Below are 23,582 nucleotides of genomic sequence, written 5' to 3'. Positions count from 1 at the left end.
TAGACTGATAAAAAACCAGTTCCACATTTTGCGTGTCACTTTTAAATCTTCTTTAATCATCTTCATTTTTTAAAACACAAATGTACCCCAATTTACATATTTGTAAGGGAATATGCTTATAAGCAGCCAGGTGTTCAATGACTATACGAAATAATCCCTCCTCCCAATGCAATGTATATTCTGCTGTGTTATAAAGATCCATAGAGGCTCAGATACACTGCTACATATTATTCACTGACTCCTTTATTAACTTTATTCAAGATGTTTAATGTAAAAGTTCTCATAGAAGCCAAGGCAATAAACATTTAAAACGTGGCCCTGATGAAGATGACAAGGGGCCCTTGACTCACGAAGAGTCAACCTTCAGCAGTCAGGAAATCTGCCTCTCTTTGCTGGTGTAAAGTCGTCTCCAGCTGGATCCCATGTTCTTTGTGGGTTCACAGCGAGACCCCGCCCTGCCTCACCTGCAAAATAAATGTCACAACATTAGCAAAACAGTAAAGATGACTATATGAATATGGAGACAGATTTTAATGAGAAAGACAGCTGGAAAAGTTTATATGTCATTCAATTCATTATTTCCAGATTATATTGCTTGTGGAGAACAACAAGTTGGCATATGGAGACTTAAAGGCCATGCAATGCTTCCCAGGGAATCTGAATAAGTAAATCAGTAAAGAGGACGAGAACTCTCTCAAATTCCCAGGGAAGAATTGTCTGCAAGAAGAAACCTAAACCCTTAAACCCCATGTCAGACGTCTCTCACGCAGGAAAATCAGATCTCCTGCTTTACACTGATGAGAAGCAAACACCCTGAAACATATCTGCAATTGGAATTTCTGCTTTCGCTTCGTTTCCTAAGGCTATGTGCACACGATGCGGATTTTGCTGTGGATCCGCAGGGTTTCCGCAGCTGCGTATCCGCAGCAGTTTCCCATGAGTTTACAGTACAATGTAAACCTATGGGAAATGAAATCCGCAGTGCACATGCTGCGGAAAAAAACGCGCAGAAACACAGCGGATTATTTTCCGCAGCATGTCAATTCTTTGTGCGGAATCCGCAGCGGTTTTACACCTACTCCAATAGAAAACTGCAGATGTAAAACCGCAGCAGAATCCGCAGTAGAATCCGCAATAAATCCGCAGTAAAAACCGCAACGGTTTTCCAATGCGGATTTATCAAATCTGCTGTGAAAAAACCTGCAGAGGATCTTTCTACGTGTGCACATAGCCTAAGTTATATGGCAAGGTTTTTAAAGAGTCGATATTGACTTTTAAGATTGCTACTTGGAATAGGTGGCACTACTGTCCATGTCCTCTGCCTCTCTGAAGCGGCTTCTTACTTTATATTACAGCACTAGTCTTTACACGCAATGAACGAATCCTAGCCTTACAGGCCATCCTCTGACAGATTGACTACTAGATTATTGATTAGTCTCTTATTGAAAGGAAATGGATTTTAGAAACATTAACAGAACCAGTATGGAAACTTCCCTCGGTATCACTCTGTCATTGTTAGTTTGCTTACTGTAAGTGATATCTGTAATTTGTATATAACCCCTTCTCATGCACAGCACCATGGAATCAATGGTGCTATATAAATAATAATATGTTGCTGGTACCAGCTAGACTCCTTACAAAGACCGGTTTTGGCTCCCAGTCTGAAGCTTTAGCTTGTACAAATAAAAATATCGCTATCAACATTTAGGTCTCGAGTGATCAATTTCTAACTAGTTATCCCACTGCATATTAATGCTAGAACATAACACACTGTATATCATTAAACATATATTTAAGTCTTAAGAACTTACTGTCGGTTTTGGCGGAGACAGGCTTCATCTTCCGAGAAGCCATTAGGACGTTCAGATGCTTTAAGAAAAATAAGCAGAGGAGGTGGAAGATGTTTTTTGTCCTCTTGATGTTCTGTAAAATACACGGTTAGTGAGACTAGTTGATCATGAAAAGAACATTGATTCTACTCTACAGCCATCCTGGGATTGGAGACCCCCAGCATACTAGGAAATGACTTAAGGGGAAACTGTCACCATGAAAACACAGTTCTATCTGCAGACATCATATAATAGATCTGGGGAATGAGTAGATTGCTATATAATGTAGTTGTGTGAGAAAACATTCAGTATTACCTGTGTTTTAATCATTGTTTCCTTTGCTTTTTCTTGGATTTTCGGACCAGTTGGCGGTACTATCACTAACTGACACATTTCTTTGTACAAGTATGTATACAGAGGTGCTGTCAACCACGGATAGGACTGCCCACTGGACCACAAGTCCCAGAAAGAGCAGAAGTTTAAATGATTAACTCCTACTTGACCTATGACATATATATACGTCATAGTTTGTGCTCTGCATTACATGCAGGCTACTATTCTGAGCCCTCATGTTTTTAGGCACATGAGAGGTCATCTGATCGGCTGTCCTGTGCCCTTAACAGCCGTGAGTGTAATCACGATCCACCCATAGCTGTTAACCTATTAAATGCTGCTATCAATCTACAAAACGGCGGCATTTATCATGGTCACGGCAGAAGCGCGTCACTAATCTCACCCATCGTCGTGCCCGTCACATAAATGCGAGGTGCCAATGGGATCGCATTACAACCCGGGGTCTGCAAGAGACCCCTGTGGCTGTCATTGCTGATCTGCTATGAGCGCCACCCTTAGCCCAGCGCTCAGAGTAAATGATCATTTCTGCTACAGGCAGCAGGGCTGAAGCGAACAGATGATTGCAGCTTCAAGTCTCCTAAATAGAGTATTGAAACAAGTAAAAAGTGGAAAAAAATGTTTTTAAAAATATGAAGAGAATTTAAAAAATAAAAATTCAAATCACTCGCTTTTGCTCCATTCAAAATAAAGTGATAAAACAAAAAAAATAAATAAAATACACAAATATTTGGTATCAACGCATTCAGAAACGCCCGAACTATCAAAATATAAAAATAAATAATCTGATCAGTAAACGGTGTAACGAGAAAAAAAAAAAAAATTCAGAATAAAGTTTCTTTGGTCTCCGCAACATTGCAATAACAGGCGATCAAAATATCATATCTGCACCAATATGGCATCAATAAAAACATCAGCTCGGTGCGCAAAAAATAAGCCTTCACCCGGCCCAAGATCCTAAAAATTGGAGACATTATGTGTCTAGGAAAATGGGAAAATGGTGCCATTGTTTTTTTTGTTTTTTTTACAAACTTTCGATTTTTTTGTCACCACTTACCGTAAATAAAAAGAACCTAGACATATTTGGTGTAAGAGAACTCATAATGAGCTGGAGAATCATAACGGCAGGTCAGTTTTAGCATTTAGTGAACATGGTAAAAAAACAAATTCAAAAAAGAAAAAGCAAGAAGAACGGCACCAGATACAACGGTATAGATCAAACGACCAAAACTATAATTAGTCCGATTGTTACTCAGCAGGTGTGGTTCAACACGCTTCTTGCGGTGCTCAACATCATATAGTAGTCTTTGAAAAATGCTTACACCAGAGAAAGAGGAAGATGTGGCACTCACCAAATCGTGCTACAATAAAAGTCCTTTATTTCGCCATTACATGGATTAAGGACGTCACTTCATAGGCTGCAGGTACGTGTGAGGGTGCATGGCCATACAGGACCTGTATGATCATGGTGTTTTTGAGGATTTCTCTTTCTTTTATGGGTCCGTGAGGAGCGACAACAGTCACAATATTTGTTTTGCCCTCATGCTTTCCCGTAACGTAGAATAATTAAATTAGGTTAAAATCTCACTAAGGACAACATTTGCAAGGAGTTTGTGTGGGTTTCCTCTCGGTTCCTCCCACACTCCAAAGACATACTGAGGGGGAATTTTGATTGTAAGCCCCAATGGGGACAGTAATAACAATGTAAGTAAAACGTTGTGGAAATAATGGCGCTACATACAGTGGGGAAAATAAGTATTTGACACACTGCCAATTCTGCAAGTTCACCCACCTACAAAGAATGGAGAGGTCTGTCATTTTTAATGTAAGTACACTTCAACCGTGAGAGATAGAATCTTAAAAAAATCCAGAAAATCACATTGTATGATTTTTGCACAATTAATTAGCATTTTATTGCATGAAAAAAGTATTTGATACGATAAAAAAACAAAGGTCACATGTAGTAGTTCTTTCCCAAGTTTTCACACACTGCAGCAGGGATGTTGGCCCACTCCTCCATACAGATCCTCTCCAGATCTGTCAAGTTTCGGCAATGGTGGAGAGGTTGGAGTGTGATTAATTGAGTGTGTGGACAGGTGTCTTTTATCCAGATAACAAGTTCAAACAGGTGCAATTAATACAGGTAATGAGTGTAGAGTAGGAGAAATTCTTAAAGAAAAACTAACAGTTCTCAGAGAGCCAGAATTCTTGCTGGTTGGTAGGTGCTCAAATACTTATTTCATGCAATAAAATGCAAATCAATGATGTAAAAACCATAAACTAAATCTAGAAAATCACATTGTAAGATTCTGTGTCTCACAGTTGAAGTGTACCTATGATAAAAATTACAGACCTCTCCATTCTTTGTAGTTGGGAAAACTTGCAAAATTGGCATTGCATCAAATACTTATATTCCCCACTGTAAGTGCGATAAATATATAAAATACACATCATATAAATGTTATAACCTCTAATTGGTGCTGTGACATATAAAAAGATGGACCAAGCCAGTAAAGATACCTATGTGTCTAGGGTTTATTCACTGACATTTTCCTTTAAGAAACTTTTTTTATAAGGGTGTTTTTCCAATAAATTTATGTCATAAAAGTCCTGAGTACTTACTGTCAGAGTTGGCGATCGGGTTCTGATGTGCCTTGATTTTGGCGACCATATCCCTAACCTGACCGGGAGGGATTTTGATGTTTTTGAGCTCGTCCCTTTTTTCAGCCAAGGGTCCGCAACGAACTTCATGATTTCTAATATTTAGATTATTATCATGTTTTCCTGTAAAGAAATCACAGAAATCAGTATTTTGATTATAAACACTTCTCTATGTTTTCCATAGATTATTACCTCTACGTCTACGGATCTTTTACTGACAAGATTCTTTAAGAGACGATTTTTACAAGGTTGTCTTTCTTTTCATTGCGTTTCTAATATATTTTCAGAAGGGGACAAAAACAGAAACGCAAAAGGGAAAACCTCAATGTCGTGAAGGGATTAAAAAATAGGTTTTATTACCGCTACCTCTGCTCTATAATATGGAACCTGCACTTTAAACTGTATTTTCTTGATGACTGGTTCTCTGTAAAGAAGACTATTCACCACAAATGATTCTTGTTGAACTGGACACATGATGGAATATTGGCAGTAAATTGGAATAAAATATTTTTTAAAATTTGCCTCAGTTAAGTAGAATTTAATAATTAAAATACTTGTCGTTACAAGAGAATGTTTGTGAAATCAGAGTGGGATTTGCCAGAGTTTTCACTGGGGGTGTACTTCTTTTCCCTCTGTGATGCTGGCCACATCTAGAAAATGGGATCTAGTTTTAGGCTGCACATTTAAAAAAGGATATTCAGAAATTAGAGTTAGTTCAAAGGTGGGAAATTAGATTATTACAGGGGATGGAAGGCCTCTCATATGATGAGAGATGGAAAAGTTGGGCTTCTTACATGAGATATCATTAACATCTATAAATATATGTGTGGTCAATGTAAAGGTTTAGCCCATGACTTATCCCTTACAAGGACCATACTTAGGACTAGGGGGCACACATTACTGATGGAAGAAAGACGATAACTGCAGCTAATTAGGAAAGGGTTCTTTACAGTTAGAGCAGTCAGACTTTGGAATACCAAAAACTTTGGTTTTGAGCACTTTGAGGGGTGCAGTTTTTAGAATCGTGTCACTTTTGGGTATTTTCTGTATTAAATGTTCCTCAAAGTAACTTCAAATGTGAAGTGGTCCCTAACAAAATTGTTTTTACAAGTTTAGTTGGAAAAATGAGAAAAATGCTATTGCTGATCAACTTTTAACCCCTTGAACTTTCTAAGAAAAAAAATTATGTTTCAAAAATTGTGCTGATGATAGCTAGACATGTGGGAAATTTTATTTATTACCTATTTTGTGTGAAAACACTCTGGTTTAACCCCTTAAGCCCCGAGGGTGGTTTGCACGTTAATGACCGGGCCAATTTTTACAATTCTGACCACTGTCCCTTTATGAGGTTATAACTCTGGAACGCGTCAACGGATCTTGGCGATTCTGACAATGTTTTCTCGTGACGTATTGTACTTCATGGAAGTTGTAAAATTTATTCGATATAACTTGCTTTATTTGAGAAAAAAATGGAAATTTGGCGAAAATTTTGAAAATTTTGCAATTTTCCAACTTTGAATTTTTATACCCTTAAATCACAGAGATATGTCATGCAAAATACTTAATAAGTAACATTTCCCACATGTCTACTTTACATCAGCACAATTTTGGAACCAAAATTTATTTTATCAGGGAGTTATAAGGGTTAAAAGTTGACCAGCAATTTCTCATTTTTACAACACCATTTTTTTTAGGGACCACATCTAATTTGAAGTCATTTTGAGGGGTCTATATGATAGAAAATACCCAAGTGTGACACCATTCTAAAAACTGCACCCCTCAAGGTGCTCAAAACCACATTCAAGAAGTTTTTTAACCCTTCAGGTGTTTTACAGGAATTTTTGGAATGTTTAAATAAAAATGAACATTTAACTTTTTTTCACACAAAATTTACCAAGGGTAACAGGAGAAAATGGACCCCAAAAGTTGTTGTACAATTTGTCCTGAGTACGTTGATAACCCATATGTGGGGATAAACCACTGTTTGGGCACATGGCAGAGCTCGGAAGGAAAGGAGCGCCATTTGACTTTTCAATGCAAAATTGACTGGAATTGAGATGGGACGCCATGTTGCGTTTGTAGAGCCCATGATGTGCCTAAACATTGAAACCCCCCACAAGTGACACCATTTTGGAAAGTAGACCCCTTAAGGAACTTATCTAGATGTGTGGTGAGCACTTTGACCCACCAAGTGCTTCATAGAAGTTTATAATGCAGAGCCGTAAAAATAAAAAATCATATTTTTTCACAAAAATTATCTTTTTGCCCCCAATTTTTTATTTTCCCAAGGGTAAGAGAAGAAATTAGATGACAAAAGTTGTTGTGCAATTTGTCCTGAGTACGCTGATACCCCATATGTGGGTGTAAACCATTGTTTGGGCGCATGGCAGAGCTCGGAAGGGAAGGAGCGCCATTTGACTTTTCCATGCAAAATTGACTGGAATTGAGATGGGACGCCATGTTGCGTTTGGAGAGCCCCTGATGTGCCTAAACATTGAAACCCCCCACAAGTGACACCATTTTGGAAAGTAGACCACCTAAGGAACTTATCTAGATGTGTTTTGAGAGCTTTGAGCCCCCAAGTGTTTCACTACAGTTTATAACGCAGAGCCGTGAAAATAAAAATTCTTTTTTTTTTTTTCACAAAAATGATTTTTTAGTCCCCAGTTTTATATTTTCACAAGGGTAACAGGATAAATTGGACCCCGAAAGTTATTGTCCAATTTGTCTTGAGTACGCTGATACCCCATATGTGGGGGGGAAGCACTGTTTGGGCGCATGGCAGAGCTCGGAAGGGAAGGAGCGCCATTTGGAATACAGACTTAGATGGATTGGTCTGCAGGCATCACGTTGCATTTGCAGAGCCCCTGAAGTACCCAAACAGTAGAAACCCCCACAAGTGACCCCATATTGGAAACTAGATCCCCCAAGGAACTTATCTAGATGTGTTGTGAGAACTTTGAACCCACAAGTGTTTCACTACAGTTTATAACGCAGAGCCGTGAAAATAAAAATTCTTTTTTTTTTTTCACAAAAATGATTTTTTAGCCCCCAGTTTTGTATTTTCACAAGGGTACCAGGATAAATTGGACCCCAAAAGTTGTTGTCCAATTTGTCCTGAGTACGCCGATACCCCATATGTGGGGGGGAACCACTGTTTGGGCGCATGGCAGAGCTCGGAGGGGAAGGAGCGCCATTTGGAATACAGACTTAGATGGATTGGTCTGCAGGCATCACGTTGCATTTGCAGAGCCCCTGATGTACCCAAACAGTAGAAACCCCCCACAAGTGACCCCATACTGGAAACTAGTCCCCCCAAGGAACTTATCTAGATGTGTTGTGAGAACTTTGAACCCCCAAGTGTTTCACTACAGTTTATAACGCAGAGCCGTGAAAAAAAAAATCTTATTTTTCCCACAAAAATGATTTTTAGCCCCCCACATTTTTATTTTCCCAAGGCTAACAAGAGAACTTGGACCCCAAAAGTTGTTGTACAATTTGTCCTGAGTACGCTGATACCCCATATGTTGGGGTAAACCCCTGTTTGGGCGCACCGGAGAGCTTGGAAGGGAAGGAGCACTGTTTTACTTTTTCAGCACAGAATTGGCTGGAATTGAGATCGACCGCCATGTCGCGTTTGGAGAGCCCCTGATGTGCCTGAACAGTGAAAACTCCCCAATTATAACTGAAACCCTAATCCAACAACACCCCTAACCCTAACTTTAGCTCCAACCCTAACCCCAACCCTAACTCTAGCCCCAACTCTAAACCTAACCCTAGCACTAACCCTAGCCCTAACCCTAACCCTAGCCCTAATGGGAAAATGGAAATAAATACATTTTTTTTAATTTTATTATTTTTCCCTAACTAAGGGGGTGATGAAGGGGGGTTTGATTTACTTTTATAGCATTTTTTATATCGGACTTTTATGATTTGCAGCTGTCACACACTAAAATACCCTTTTTTTTATAGCAAAAAAGGTTTTTGTGTCTCCATATTTTGAGACCTATAATTTTTCCATATTTTGGTCCACAGAGTCATCTGAGGTCTTGTTTTTTGCGGGACGAGTTGACGTTTTTATTGGTAACATTTTTGGACACGTGACATTTTTTGAATACTTTTTATTCCGATTTTTGTGAGGCAGAATGACCAAAAACCAGCTATTCATGAATTTCTTTTGGGGGAGGCGTTTATACCGTTCCGCGTTTGGTAAAATTGATAAAGCAGTTTTATTCTTCGGGTCAGTACGATTACAGCGATATCTCATTTATATAATTTTTTTATGTTTTGGCGCATTTATACGATAAAAGCTATTTTATAGAAAAAATAATTATTTTGGCATCGCTTTATTCTCAGGACTATAACTTTTTTATTTTTTTGCTTATTATGCTTTATGGCAGCTTGTTTTTTGCGGGACAAGATGATGTTTTCAGCGGTACCATGGTTATTTATATCTGTCTTTTTGATCGCATGTTATTCCACTTTTTGTTCGGCGGTATGATAATAAAGCGTTATTTTTTGGCTCGTTTTTTTTTTTTTTCTTACGGTGTTCACTGAAGGGGTTAACTAGTGGGACAGTTTTATGGGTTGGGTTATTACGGACGCGGCGATACTAAATATGTGTACTTTTATTGTTATTTTTTTTTTTTTAGATAAAGAAATGCATTTATGGGAATAATATTTTTTTTTTATTTATTTAGTAAATTTTTTTTTTTTTTTTACACATGTGGAAATTTTTTTTTTTTACTTTTTTACTTTGTCCCAGGGGGGACATCACGGATCGCCGATCTTACAGTTTGCACAGCACTCTGTAAGATCGGCGATCTCATTCATCGCTGCAGGCTTACTGAGCTGCAGCTGCAGCCTGCTCCTGACCCGAAAGTACTCCCTGCAGGACCCGGATGCAGCCCTGCGGCCATTTTGGATCCGGGGACTGCAGGGAGAAGACTCTCGGTACAAGGTGAGCACATCACCTTGTACCGATCGTCTCAGGGAAGCACGCAGGGAGCCCCCTCCCTGCGCGATGCTTCCCTGTACCGCCGGCACATCGCGATCCCCCCCGTGAACGCGGCCGTTCGCGTATGACGTACTATCCCGTCGGTGGGAATTAAAGCCCACCCCACCTCGACGGGATAGTACGTCATATGGGAATAAGGGGTTAAGGACTTAAAATAAAAAAAATTAGAATTGCAAAATTTTCCGATATTTTCAGACATAAACTCAATTTATACTGAACAAATTTTACCACTGTAATGGAGTTCAATATGTATTGAAAAAACTGTCTCAGAATCGGTGGGATCCGTTGAAGCGTTCAATAATTATTACCAGATAAAGTGACACTGGTCAGAATGAAAAAAATTGGCCTGGTCATGAAGGCGAAAAAAGGCTCTGGCACGAAAGGGTTAAGAGACCATTTCTAAAAAGATGTTCTTCTTTTAATTACGTATCAAACGTCCCCAGAGTAAGTCATCGATTCATAAAGCTGTTACCAAGTTCTAAAAAAGCGAAACAATAACTATTGGCATATAGATTTTATAGTCTTGTCCGGGGTTAGAAAAATGTAATTGGTTTGTTTGAAAAATAAGAATAATGTCTACAGGTTGTGCCTGGTATTGTAGCTCAGCTCCAGTGAAGGGAATGCTACAGAGCTGCAATACCAGGAACAAGCTGAAGATTTTGAAAGCACAGGTTTTTTTGGTCTTTTTATGGCAGCCCTGTTTTTCTTATCCTGGAGAACTGCTTTAGTGTCAGATTGGTTAGGCTGTACTTACCAAGAGGTTTAGCCGTAGTCTCTCTGTCTCCAGTAGAATCCTGAGGTTTATCATTTCTCCTCCTTTTCGGATATCTTTAAAACAGTAAAATATAAGGTATATTGTGAATTACAGAGTAACATATCTGTATTCTGCAGAATGAAATATAGACTCTAATGTTTCTTCATTCATTTTGTCTGTTACATTCTGCAGAAACATTGGCAATAAGTAACATTTTGGTATTTATCAACCATTTTTCATGTAATAAATAATAATAATAATAATGTACATGAAAGTTCAATATGTGTGGATCATACTGGATTGTAAGGTCATATGAAGATTAGCCATGAGTGGATTTATTTGAGTGGAATTGAATTTTGCTCATATTTACAAAACTCAGAATTTTGGAGAACACAGATTTTTTGTAATTCACTCCACGTAAATAAGACAAAGTGGAAGCTAGCTGCATCCTCCAGCTTGCGGAACAGTAGAGCGCTGGCAAAAAGTTTAGCTCTCCTCTCTGACCGACTTCTGCTGCTTTATTCTCGATGGCCAGTTTTCCACACTACCATTTTACCGCGCCTCTGGCCAAGTGTTCCCTTTGGATTGGAACTTTGGCTACAAGTGGGCCCTGAAAGGTCTTTGCTCATGTAAGCCCCAACCAAGAGCCAACAATGGGCCGGAGTTGCGGGCAGAGAGCAGTGGGGGCTTACGGAGAGGGCCTTGGTGATGTATGAACTTTATTTTCTTCTTTCCTCCATTTATTATGATCTGGGACTGGGGAGAACCCAGAACATAATAGGGAACAATCAATTTGTGAAGAATAATTTTGCTGTGAATCGAATCTCTATAAAACCTGCATGATTTGGCAGAATTTTGTCAGAGCCTCTCATCTGTAATAAAGATGTAATTTTTTTTACAGACTCCCATGTACAATATAAATCATCCTTTCCAATACTCACCTATATATGATGTAATGGATGAGACCAATGAATATTCCAAGGAGGTAACTGATGATGGGACCTACACAATAAATTATGAATTTCTTCCAAAAGATGTTTGGAGGCACAATACCATCCACTGAAAAAGAAGAAAGAATATGTATATTATATATATTCAATAACTTGTCTGTAATACACTATGCCATTATTATCGAAGCAGTCCTATGAATGGAATCTATCACCAGGCTTTTGCCATGTTATCTGAGACAAAGATAATGTAGAAACATAGACCTTTATTATACCGATGTGTCAATTACTGGACAATTTCAATAGAATCACTGTTTTACCAGCAATTGATTATCACCACAGGACAACTGGTCTTGCACCTCCTAGTCCAGCCAGGCCTCAGCACTGATTAGCTGCTTTCTGTCAATATACAATGTAAACACAAAGCTGTGGTGGGGTTATACACAGCTCAGAACCTGATCTCTGCTCAATCTGCAGCATAGAAATCTGTGACTATTATATGTTCTATTGGACTGTAGGACCCGGCAAGACGATTGCAAAATTATGTCTCAGGGATGATGCCATATCAATATAAAAATAGATATAATGGACGATATAGAGATCTATCCAGTTGCTTAGGTAGAGACCGATGTGTCACGGTGAAAAATTTTGACCTGGGTCTCCACCTGAATATTTCTCAGATGTATGGTCCCTTGTAGCATTCCAGATCCTCATGTACAATGTCCCCATCCTGTAATAAAGTCCCCAATTCGGGCTTCTTATAATAATATCACCCATCCTGGCCCCTTCCAATAATAATGTTCCCCATCCTGGACCTCATTCAGTAATAATATCCACCATCTTGATATAAAGTCTTTATCCTTGGCCCCTTCTAGGTATAATGTCCTCCATCCTGGTATAATGTCTCCCTTTCCCAGTATAATGTCCTCAATCCTTTGCCTCTTCCTGGTATAATGTTCCAGTTATATATATCCCCATCTCGATATATTTTTCCAGTAATAATGTCCCTGTTCTACAGCTCTTCTCTAACAAAAGTAAAAAATGAAATGATTCTATTCAAATTCCCCGACTCCCACTACTTGTGACATCTTCTTTCATAGCCGGAGCAGAAGCAGCTGACTTCAGCGCGCCAGTGACAGGAAGCGCATGACATTGCTAGCATGCGCCACTCGGTGAATATTTGTGCCGCAGTGAATTTCAGCTCAATGTATGTCTGCAGGGCCCACCTACCCAGGCCTGGTCGCACTCACTGTGACCTCGATCGTTAGGCCCCGGATCTATCTATATCCAGGTATGTAAACATATCAAAAGGGCCTCTGTGTCTAGAGAAAAAAAGGTTAAAGGAAATCTGGAGGCTTTTCCATAACTAGATAATATTACTAGATATCTGCTCTAGATTACTGGAGAAGAGGGATTGGTCCAGGAGTGGAGTCTGCAGCATTTATTAGGAAGGAACATTGGCTACAGAACATCGGGGTTACTACAAATTAATGGTACCGCTCATTACAGTAATGAATATGGACCCGACTCCACTCCCATAGGGGTGGAGCCACATATTCATTACTGTAATGAGTGGTACCATGTGACCGCTCAATACAGGAAGAAGCTGTCAGCGCCCGGAGAACCAGAGACCTGCAGGGACCGTGCCAGGAGCAAGTGAGTATAATGGGGGCATATTCACCTGTCCCACATTCCACCGTCGGTGCTGCTCCGTCTTCTGCGTCCTCTGCAGTGACCCTCAGATAAGAGGGCACGATGACGCAATTAGTGTGTGCGCTGCCCTCTGCCTGAACAGTCAGTGCAGAGGAGGCGGAAAACACATCGGCGCCGATGGTGGAACGCGGACAGGTGAATGTAGTAAGTGTCCGGGGCCTGAGCGACGAGAGGGAGTATGTGACTTTTTTTTTTAGCGCAGCAACAGCACATGGGGCAAATATCTCTATGCAGCAACTTATGGGGCCATAGTCAGCATTTGTGCAGCATTAAATGGGGCAAATGTCTATGGAACATCTTATGGGGCCATAATCTGCATTTGTGCAGCATTATATGGGGCAAATGTCTGTATGGAGCATCTTATGGGGCCATAATCAGCATTTGTGCAGCATTATATGAGGCAAATGTCTGTATGGAGCATCTTATGGGGCCATAATCAGCATTTGTGCAGCATTATATGAGGCAAATGTCTGTATGGAGCATCTTATGGGGCCATAATCAGCATTTGTGCAGCATTATATGAGGCAAATGTCTGTATGGAGCATCTTATGGGGGCCATAATCAGCATTTGTGCAGCATTATATGAGGCAAATGTCTGTATGGAGCATCTTATGGGGGCCATAATCAGCATTTCTGCAGCATTGTATGAGGCAAATGTCTCTATGGAGCATCTTATGGGGGCCATAATCAGCATTTCTGCAGCATTGTATGAGGCAAATATCTCTATGCAGCAACTTATGGGGCCATAGTCAGCATTTGTGCAGCATTAAATGGGGCAAATGTCTATGGAACATTTTATGGGGCCATAATCAGCATTTGTGCAGCATTATATGGGGCAAATGTCTGTATGGAGCACAGAGGCGTAGCTAGGGGTTCAGCCCAGGGGGGGCGAGACATCGGAGTGGGCCCCTAACCTCTGATTACAACTATGGTGATGCACCCTAATAGTGAACGTAGGAGAACGTCAGCAGATGATCCTGCTGCAACTAAAAAAAAAGAAAAAAACATCTCCACAAGACCAATACTGATATTACCGCCATATTGTGACCATATAGGGGTAGATACCAGTCCTACAAAGCATACAAGTGATTACAGCACAGTTACAGATAATGTCTTACCGCTGACGTTCTTTCTGATGGAATCGTTCACTTTTCCCGCCTTTTCCCTCTGGCCCAGACTGACATGACAACTTCTTCCACCCAGGACTCGTCTGCAGAGAATACAACAAAGACACATTTCACTTCTCATATTCCAGCCCCATCATCATCTATTCCCAACCTGCACAAACTCCTCATCCTGCTGATACCCCAATACTGAGCCGCTGCTGCCGTATGTGTCCCTATTACTGCCCCTGATACCCCAATACTGAGCAGCTGCTGCCGTATGTGTCCCTATTACTGCCCCTGATACCCCAATACTGAGCCGCTGCTGCTGTATGTGTCCCTATTACTGCCCCTGATACCCCAATACTGAGCCGCTACTGCCGTATGTGTCCCTATTACTGCCCCTGATACCCCAATACTGAGCTGCTGCTGCCGTATGTGTCCCTATTACTGCCCCTGATACCCCAATACTGAGCCGCTGCTGCCGTACGTGTCCCTATTACTGCACCTGATACCCCAATACTGAGCCGCTGCTGCCGTATGTGTCCCTATTACTGCACCTGATACCCCAATACTGAGCCGCTGCTGCCGTACGTGTCCCTATTACTGCCCCTGATACCCCAATACTGAGCCGCTGCTGCCGTATGTTTCCCTATTACTGCACCTGATACCCCAATACTGAGCCGCTGCTGCTGTATGTGTCCCTATTACTACACCTGATACCCCAATACTGAGCCTCTGCTGCCATATGTGTCCCTATTACTGCCCCTGATACCCCAATACTGAGTCGCTGCTGCCGTATGTGCCCCTATTACTACACCTGATACCCCAATACTGAGCCGCTGCTGCCGTATGTGTCCCTATTACTGCCCCTGATACCCCAATACTGAGCCTCTGCTGCCGTATGTGCCCCTATTACTGCACCTGATACCCCAATACTGAGCCGCTGCTGCCGTATGTGTCCCTATTACTGCACCTGATACCCCAATACTGAGCCGCTGCTGCTGTATGTGACCCTATTACTGCACCTGATACCCCAATACTGAGCCGCTGCTGCCGTATGTGACCCTATTACTGCACCTGATACCCCAATACTGAGCCGCTGCTGCCGTATGTGTCCCTATTACTGCACCTGATACCCCAATAGTGAGCCGCTGCTGCTGTATGTGTCCCTATTACTGCACCTGATACCCCAATACTGAGCCGCTGCTGCCGTATGTTTCCCTATTACTGCACTAGGCACTGAGATTTATGACGGAGTATATTGGCCAGCCACGTAGTATATTGCCCAGTCACATAGTATATTGCCCAGCCACGTAGTATATTGCCCAGCCACGTAGTATATTGCCCAGTCACGTAGTATATTGCCAGTCATGTAGTATATTGCCCAGCCACGTAGTATATTGCCAGTCATGTAGTATATTGCCCAGCCACGTAGTATATTGCCCAGCCACGTAGTATATTGTCCAGCCACGTAGTATATTGCCCAGCACAGAGCCACGTGGTATGGAGACTTAAAAAACAAATAAACATATACTCACCTTCTGAAGGCCCATTGGAAGTCCTGCTATACTCACCCTCCGATGCCTTTCCCGCTCCTCTCCACGCTCCCGGGATCGCACCATTGCAAGCGGCAGCTTCCGGTCCCAGGGCTGGTATGAGCAGGACCTATGATGACGTCGCGGTCACATGACTGTGACATCACGGCAGGTCCTTGTCGCACACCAGCCCTGGGAGCGAAAGCTGCCACTGGCAATAAAGCGATCCTGGGAGCGTGGCGAGGAGCGGGAAAGGCGGCGGAGGGTGAGTATAGCAGGTTTTTTTTTTTTTTTTTATTATTTTTAACATGACCTATTTTTACTATTGATGCTGCATAGGCAGCATCAATAGTAAATAGTTGGGGACTCACAGGGTTAATAGCAGCGGTAACGGAGGGCGTTACACCGCGGGCCGTTACCGCTGCCATTAACCCTGTGTGAGCGGTGAGTGGAGGGGATTATGGAGCGGGCGCCGGGCAGTGAGTGCAGGGGAGTAGGGAGGGACTAATCGTACTGTGGCCGTCGCTGATTGGTCGCGGCAGCCATGACAGGCAGCTGCCGAGACCAATCAGCAAACGAATAACCGTGACAGAAGGACAGACAGACGGAAGTGACCCTTAGACAATTATGTATATAGATTATATATATATATACTGACAAGACTGGTCAGTAATGTGCACTCATAGACGTGACCCTGGCTGCAGGTATATATAGGTAAGAGACATACCATATATCCTCTTCTGTGGGGTCCTGCAGCCAGGGTCATGTCTATGAGTGCACATTACTGACCATAAACCTTCAGTGCCTTAGAAACTGCAGATACAGCACAGGAATCCTGCTGGGGCTTATCAGGAGAGCAGCAGAGTAGAGTAGAAGTGTGAGCTGTACTTACACTGCTGTGTCCTGTCCTGTCCTGTCCTGCTCCTCTCTCACTTCTTCCTGTCTGCTCTGCAGATGCCCCCTCAGCGTGCACTGTGGGCGTGTCTAAAGTATAAGCTGAAGGCAGCTGTCAGGACCAGTGCATGCCGTGTATCAGCATGGGGGGGAGGGGGCTTTGGGGAATATGCTCCTCTCTCTTCAGCCACTGCCCGCGGTATTGCAGGAGATCATATCTCCCTCTTCTCTACCGCGGGCAGTGCACACTGATATAATTAAGTGTAGCACTAGCATAGCTCCAGGTGGGCCCCCTCTGAGCTCTGGGCCCGGGGCGACCGCACCCTCTGCCCCCCTGCTAGCTACGCTACTGATGGAGCATCTTATGGGGCCATAATCAGCATTTCTGCAGCATTATATGGGGCATATTTTAATATGGAGCATTTTATGGGGCCCATCATAAACTGTATGGAGCATTACATGGGGCTCCTAATTCAATATGGATATTCAAAAACACTTAACCTACTGATGTCTCAATTAGTTTTACTTTTATTGGTACCTATTTTTATTTTTTACATTTACCGCGAGCTGCTGCATTTTCCACACTAAGCTTATACTCGAGTCATTAAGTTTTCCCAGTTTTTTTGTGTCAAAATTAGGGGTCTCGGCTTATACTCGGGTCGGCTTATACTTGAGTATATACAGTATTTCCTATACCTCCCTTTTGTTATATGTAGAAGTTATTGTGTCCAGCCTGCAGTATTACACCTCTATGTCTTATTTATATATTATTTGACTAAACGCTTGTATCAGTCCTGGTCATGTATTTAGCATTAGATCCTTCATGACCTTTGATGTACATGTATGTCAAAGGTCGTGCCCTTGTGTATAATGCCGTTCACATGTCGAGCCTGCATGTCTCCTGGCAGTTAATGGCTGATTCATGTGATTTTAACAGTCGCGGGCGGAGTAGAGCTTCACCAATGGGTGTTAACCTGTTTAATGCCGCTATGAATCTCTGACATTTGCATTTAACACGTGCCGTGGGGGGTTATATCAGAAGCTGATCGGTGTACCCGTGACATGTTGGGGGTTGACGATGGGTCGCCATGGCAGCCGAGGATCTGCTGAAGATGCCATGCTTGTTGTGCGGATCCTCTTGTGAAAGTGCCTGTAGCTGTTCATAGGAGAACGTGGCTTTAGCTATACATAGAAGTGTTTATCCTCTGTTATGGATAGCACAATCAACCAGACAATCACAGCTTCAAGTCCCTAAAGAGGACTATGGAGTACAGTAAAAATACAGTAAAAAATGAAAAAAGTTCATTAAAAATTAAACACTTTAAAAAATAATTCTAAATACACTTTTGTTATCGCTGCATTTGTCAATGGAGATCTCAATGTGAAATCATGACAAGCGGAACACGAGGAGCGGAACACGGGTGATGTCACAATGGGTCAGATAACTGCAACCACTAAACATGGAGCAGCTCCATCAATCTATATATGATTAATATAATATTAATATATAAGGACCAAGCCGCGTTAGAGGGTATTATGAATTTATGGGGGCAGCATAGGGGACACTATTATTATATGGGGACTAGATAAGGGGTCAAAATTACTGTATATGGGTCACATAGGAGGAAATGATTAAAAATCGAAATCGCCAGAATAAAATTTTTTGGCAGCTGCAACATTGCAATAAAAGGTGATCAAAACATTAAATGGACCCCAAAATGGTATCAGTAAAAATGTGAACTCAGGGCACAAAAAATAAGCCTTCACCCAGCTTAATGGGGTTTACCCCATAATATGTGAATATTTGGAAAAGTGCTTACCTGCTGGGATTGTATGTTCGATGTTGATAGGCGCCATATGCTTTGGCCAGGATTCACGGCGGCGGATGTTGACAGACACGCCTTCCTCAGATGCTAATAGCACACTCACGATTAAAAGAAATCGAAAGAGCATTTTAGCCTGAAGAAATATTGCTTAATGTGTAATCACAGTGAGCTTCTTCAGACAAAGCCTCTTCCTGCAGCGTCGCTGCCTTATAACCACACATTCCGTGATGTCACAATGGAGATCTCTATGTGACATCACAAGGAGCGGAACACGAGTGATGTCACCATGGGTCAGATAACTGCAACCACTAAACATGGAGCAGCTCCATCAATCTATATATGATTAATATAATATTAATGTATAAGGACCAAGCCGCGTTAGAGCATATTATGAATGTATGGGGGCCAATATTATTGTAAGGGGGCAGCAAAGGGTGGCATTATTATTATATGGGGGTCAGATAAGGGGACAATATTACTGTATATGGGTCACAAAGGAGGAAATGATTAATATATTAGAGGCACATAAATGGACATTATTATTTTTTTTATTTGTTTCTTGTATGTGGTAGTATTGGTGCACTGTGTGCAAAACTATTAAAGGGGTTGTATGGCCCTTATTTTGCCCCCTAGAAAGTAATAATGCCCTGTGTGCCTTTTTGATAGTCACAGTAACCTGAGTTCCCCTATAACCATAAGTGCCCACTTTACATTTAATAGTATCCCAAGTCTCCACCCTGTACAGCTCTCTTATACACAGTATAAGGCCCACTCACTGTATAGTACCACCCACACAGTATACTGACCCCTTAGTAACCCCCAAACTGTTTGATGGTTCCACCACTGTATGATGGCCTCCTCACTGTAATCTCCACACTGTATGATGCCCCTAGATAGCCTCCATATAGTATAATGCACCAGATAGTCCTTAATATAGTATAATGCACTTCCCATAGGCCTACTTAATATTGTATAATGCACCCCCCATGGGCAGACTCTATAGCACAAGGCAGCACCCCAATAGACAAACCTTATAGTATAAGACAGCACTCCATAGGCAGACCCTGTAGTATAATACAGAACCCCATAGGCAGACCCTGTAGTATAAGGAAGCACCCCCATAGGCAGACTCTGTAGTATAAGAAAGCACTCCTATAGCCAGACTCTATAGTATAAGGCAGCACCATCATAGGCAGACCTTGCATTATAAGACAGCACCCCATAGGCAGATCCAGTAGCATCCCCATAGGCAGACTCTGTAGTTTAAGGCAGCACCACCATAGGCAGACCCTGTAGTATAAAGCAGCATCCCCATAGGCAGACTCTGTAGTATAAGCAGAACCCCCATAGGCAGATCCTGTAGTATAATGTAGCACCCCATAGGCAGACCCTATAGTAAAAGGCAGCACCCCAATAGGCATACCCTGTAGTATAAGGCAGCACCCCATAGGCAGACCCTGTAGTATAAAGGCAGCACCCCCATAGGCAGACTCTGTAGTATAAGCAGAACCCCCATAGGCAGATCCTGTAGTATAAGGTAGCACCCCATAGGCAGACCCTATAGTATAAGGCAGCACCCCAATAGGCATACCCTGTAGTATAAGGCAGCACCCCATAGGCAGACCCTGTAGTATAAAGGCAGCACCCCCATAGGCAGACTCTCCAGTATAAGGCAGCACCCCCATAAACTGACCCTGTAGTATAAGGCAGCACCCCCATAAGCGGACCCTGTAGTATAAGGCAGCACCTCCATAGGCAGACCCTGTAGTAAAAGGCAGCACCCCACATGCTGACCCTGTAGTACAAAGCAGCACCCCCATAGGCAGACCCTGTAGTGTAAGGCAGCACCCCCATAGGCAGACCCTGTAGTATAAGGCAGCATCCCCATAGGCAGACCTTGACGTATAAGACAGCACTCCCAAAGGCAGACCCTGTAGTATGAGGCAGGACCCCCATAGGCAGACCCTGTAATATAAAGCAGAACCCCCATAGGCAGACCCTGTAGTGTAAGGCAGCACCCCCATAGGCAGACCCTGTAGTATAAGGCAGCATCCCCATAGGCAGACCTTGACGTATAAGACAGCACTCCCAAAGGCAGACCCTGTAGTATGAGGCAGGACCCCCATAGGCAGACCCTGTAATATAAAGCAGAACCCCCCTAGGCAGACCCTGTAGTATAAGGCAGCACCCCCATACATCAATTCTGCCTGCTCTGCCACAGAATGCAACTGTATTGGCGCACGCAGAGCACGGGGCCCCTCTGTTCCCCGGTAGCTACGCTACTGCTTTAGTTGTTTCATAAGAACTGAAGCAATTTGGAAGGAAAAAAATAACGTTTAACTTTTTTCACAAATTTTTTTAATTTAGATCCACACTTTTTATACTTTCACAAGGGAATCAGGACAAAATGGATCCCAAAATCTGTCGTGCAATTTCTCCTGAGCACGCTGATACCCCATATGTGGGGGAATACGTCAGGGTGGGCCATTTATGTGGATACACCTAAATAAAATGGGAGTGGTTACTGATATAAACTTCCTGTTTGTGGCACATTAGTATATGGGAGGGGGAAACTTTTCAAGATGGGTGGTGACCATGGTGGCCATTTTGAAGTCTGCCATTTTGGATCCAATTATAGAAACTTGATTCCAGCTCACCCAGTTGCTCCATGCTCATCCATCTGGGGCCCAGACTCCGGCCTCGTCCTGGCCTCACATCAAGGAAAATAGAAAAAATTGAAGCCCGGCTCAACAGGACTGGATTTTCCTTTTCTTTTTATTTTTCAAAAGAAATGATAGTGCATACAAAAGAAAAATGACATGGTCGACATGACCCAGTCGACACGTTTCAACTGCACTAGGCAGTCTGGTTTCACATTTCGTTTTGGCAGTCCATTAGATGGACTACATTACACCGCGGCATAACGCGGTGTAACGTAGTCCGTTAACGCCGCCATTAAGTTCTATGTCGGATGCATCGCGAGCGCACGCCCACAATGGGTGTGCACTAGCAATGTGACGTCATTGAATGACGGACCCTGGAACGTGGGCTGTAGCATTTCCGGGTACGTCACTGCTAGAGCAGATAGAGCTATCAGATGCTCTATCTGCGCTAGCGATGTGACAAGTCGGCGCTTGCATTAAAAGCAGCCCTTTAACGTATGTGTTGAACGGGCTGCTGTTAACGCAGTGTGAACCTAGCCTTAGTCATGACTAGGGTTGAGCGAAATGGGTCGTTCATTTTCAAAAGTCGCCGACTTTTGGCAAAGTCGAGTTTCATGAAACCCGACCCCTGTGCGGGGTCGGCCATGCGGTACGCGACTTTCGCGCCAAAGTCGCGTTTCAATGACGCGAAAAGCGCCATTTCTCAGCCAATGAAGGTGAACGCAGAGTGTGGGCAGCGTGATGACATAGGTCCTGGTCCCCACCATCTTATAGAAGGGCATTGCAGTGATTGGCTTGCTGTCTGCGGCGTCACAGGGGCTATAAAGAGGCGTTCCCGCCGACCGCCATCTTACTGCTGCTGATCTGAGCTTAGGGAGAGGTTGCTGCCGCTTCGTCAGAAGCAGGGATAGCGTTAGACAGGGTCCATTAACCACCAAACCGCTTGTGCTGTAGCGATTTCCACTGTCCAACACCACCTTCGGTTTGCAGGGACAGGGAAGGCTACATTTTTTTTTTTCCTCAGCGCTGTAGCTCATTGGGCTGCCCTAGAAGGCTCCCTGATAGCTGCATTGCTGTGTGTACGCCGCTGTGCAAACCAACTGCTTTTTTTAAAGCACAAATCCTCTTGTTCCTTCCTTTCTGCACAGCTATCTTTTTTGTTTGTCCAGACTTTTGATTTTATTTGTGCATCAGTCCACTCCTTATTGCTGCCTGCCATACCTGGCTGAGATTACGGCAGGCAGGGAGATAGTAATTGTAGGACAGTCCCTGTTTTTTTGTTTTTTTTTTGGTGGGAGATAAAGATTGGCAATTTGGCATTTCTGCTAGAGTGCCATCCCTGTGTGTGCCATCTCTCTTACATAGTGGGCCATAGAAAGCCTTTTCATTTTTCTGTATTGTTTTTGTGGGGTTTATAAATTCTCCCTGATACAAAAAAATTACAGTGGGAGATTAATATTGGCCTTTGGGCTTGTGTGCCAGTCCTGAGTGTGCCATCTCTCTCTCAAATAGTGGGCCATAGAAAGCCTCTTAATTTTTTTTTTATTGGGTTTCTAAATACTCCCAGAAAAAATAAAAAAAAAATACAGTGGGAGATTAATATTGGCCTTTGGGCTTGTGTGCCAGTCCTGATTGTGCCATCTCTCTCTCAAATAGTGGGCCATAGAAAGCCTCCTAATTTATTTTTTATTGTGTTTCTAAATACTCCCAGAAAAAATAAAAAAAAATACAGTGGGAGATTAATATTGGCATTTGGGCTTGTGTGCCAGTCCTGATTGTGCCATCTCTCTCTCAAATAGTGGGCCATAGAAAGCCTCTTAATTTTTTTTTATTGGGTTTCTAAATACTCCCAGAAAAAAATTAAAAAAAAAAAAAAATACAGTGGGAGATTAATATTGGCCTTTGGGCTTGTGTGCCAGTCCTGATTGTGCCATCTCTCTCTCAAATAGTGGGCCATAGAAAGCCTCTTAATTTTTTTTTTATTGGGTTTCTAAATACTCCCAGAAAAAAAAAATACAGTGGGAGATTAATATTGGCCTTTGGGCTTGTGTGCCAGTCCTGATTGTGCCATCTCTCTCTCAAATAGTGGGCCATAGAAAGCCTCTTAATTTTTTTTTATTGGGTTTCTAAATACTCCCAGAAAAAATAAAAAAAAATCAGTGGGAGATTAATATTGGCCTTTGGGCTTGTGTGCCAGTCCTGATTGTGCCATCTCTCTCTCAAATAGTGGGCCATAGAAAGCCTCTTAATTTTTTTTTTTATTGTGTTTCTAAATACTCCCAGAAA

General features: G+C 42.4%; 2 long non-coding RNA genes across 3 annotated transcripts; both read right to left on the bottom strand.

Moving 5' to 3' along the window:
- Window positions 1-225: 225 nt before the first annotated feature.
- LOC138680536 (uncharacterized) lies at window positions 226-1,923 on the bottom strand. Its single transcript, XR_011321642.1, has 2 exons — window positions 1,812-1,923; window positions 226-464 (listed from the first exon to the last, which is right to left on the bottom strand). It is a non-coding gene; the product is annotated as an uncharacterized lncRNA (long non-coding RNA).
- Window positions 1,924-10,614: 8,691 nt separating this feature from the next.
- On the bottom strand, window positions 10,615-16,861 carry LOC138680535 (uncharacterized). 2 transcript variants are annotated; one of them, XR_011321640.1, is made up of 4 exons: window positions 16,806-16,861; window positions 14,391-14,482; window positions 11,554-11,671; window positions 10,615-10,686 (listed from the first exon to the last, which is right to left on the bottom strand). It is a non-coding gene; the product is annotated as an uncharacterized lncRNA (long non-coding RNA). The 2 variants fall into 2 exon arrangements; XR_011321641.1 differs by lacking the exon at window positions 14,391-14,482.
- Between the last annotated feature and the right edge of the window lie 6,721 nt (window positions 16,862-23,582).

The sequence above is a fragment of the Ranitomeya imitator genome, chromosome 5, assembly GCF_032444005.1.
Source record: "Ranitomeya imitator isolate aRanImi1 chromosome 5, aRanImi1.pri, whole genome shotgun sequence".
In the NCBI taxonomy this organism is placed as follows: Eukaryota; Metazoa; Chordata; class Amphibia; order Anura; family Dendrobatidae; genus Ranitomeya; species Ranitomeya imitator.
This window is presented reverse-complemented; position numbering and strand designations above follow the sequence as displayed.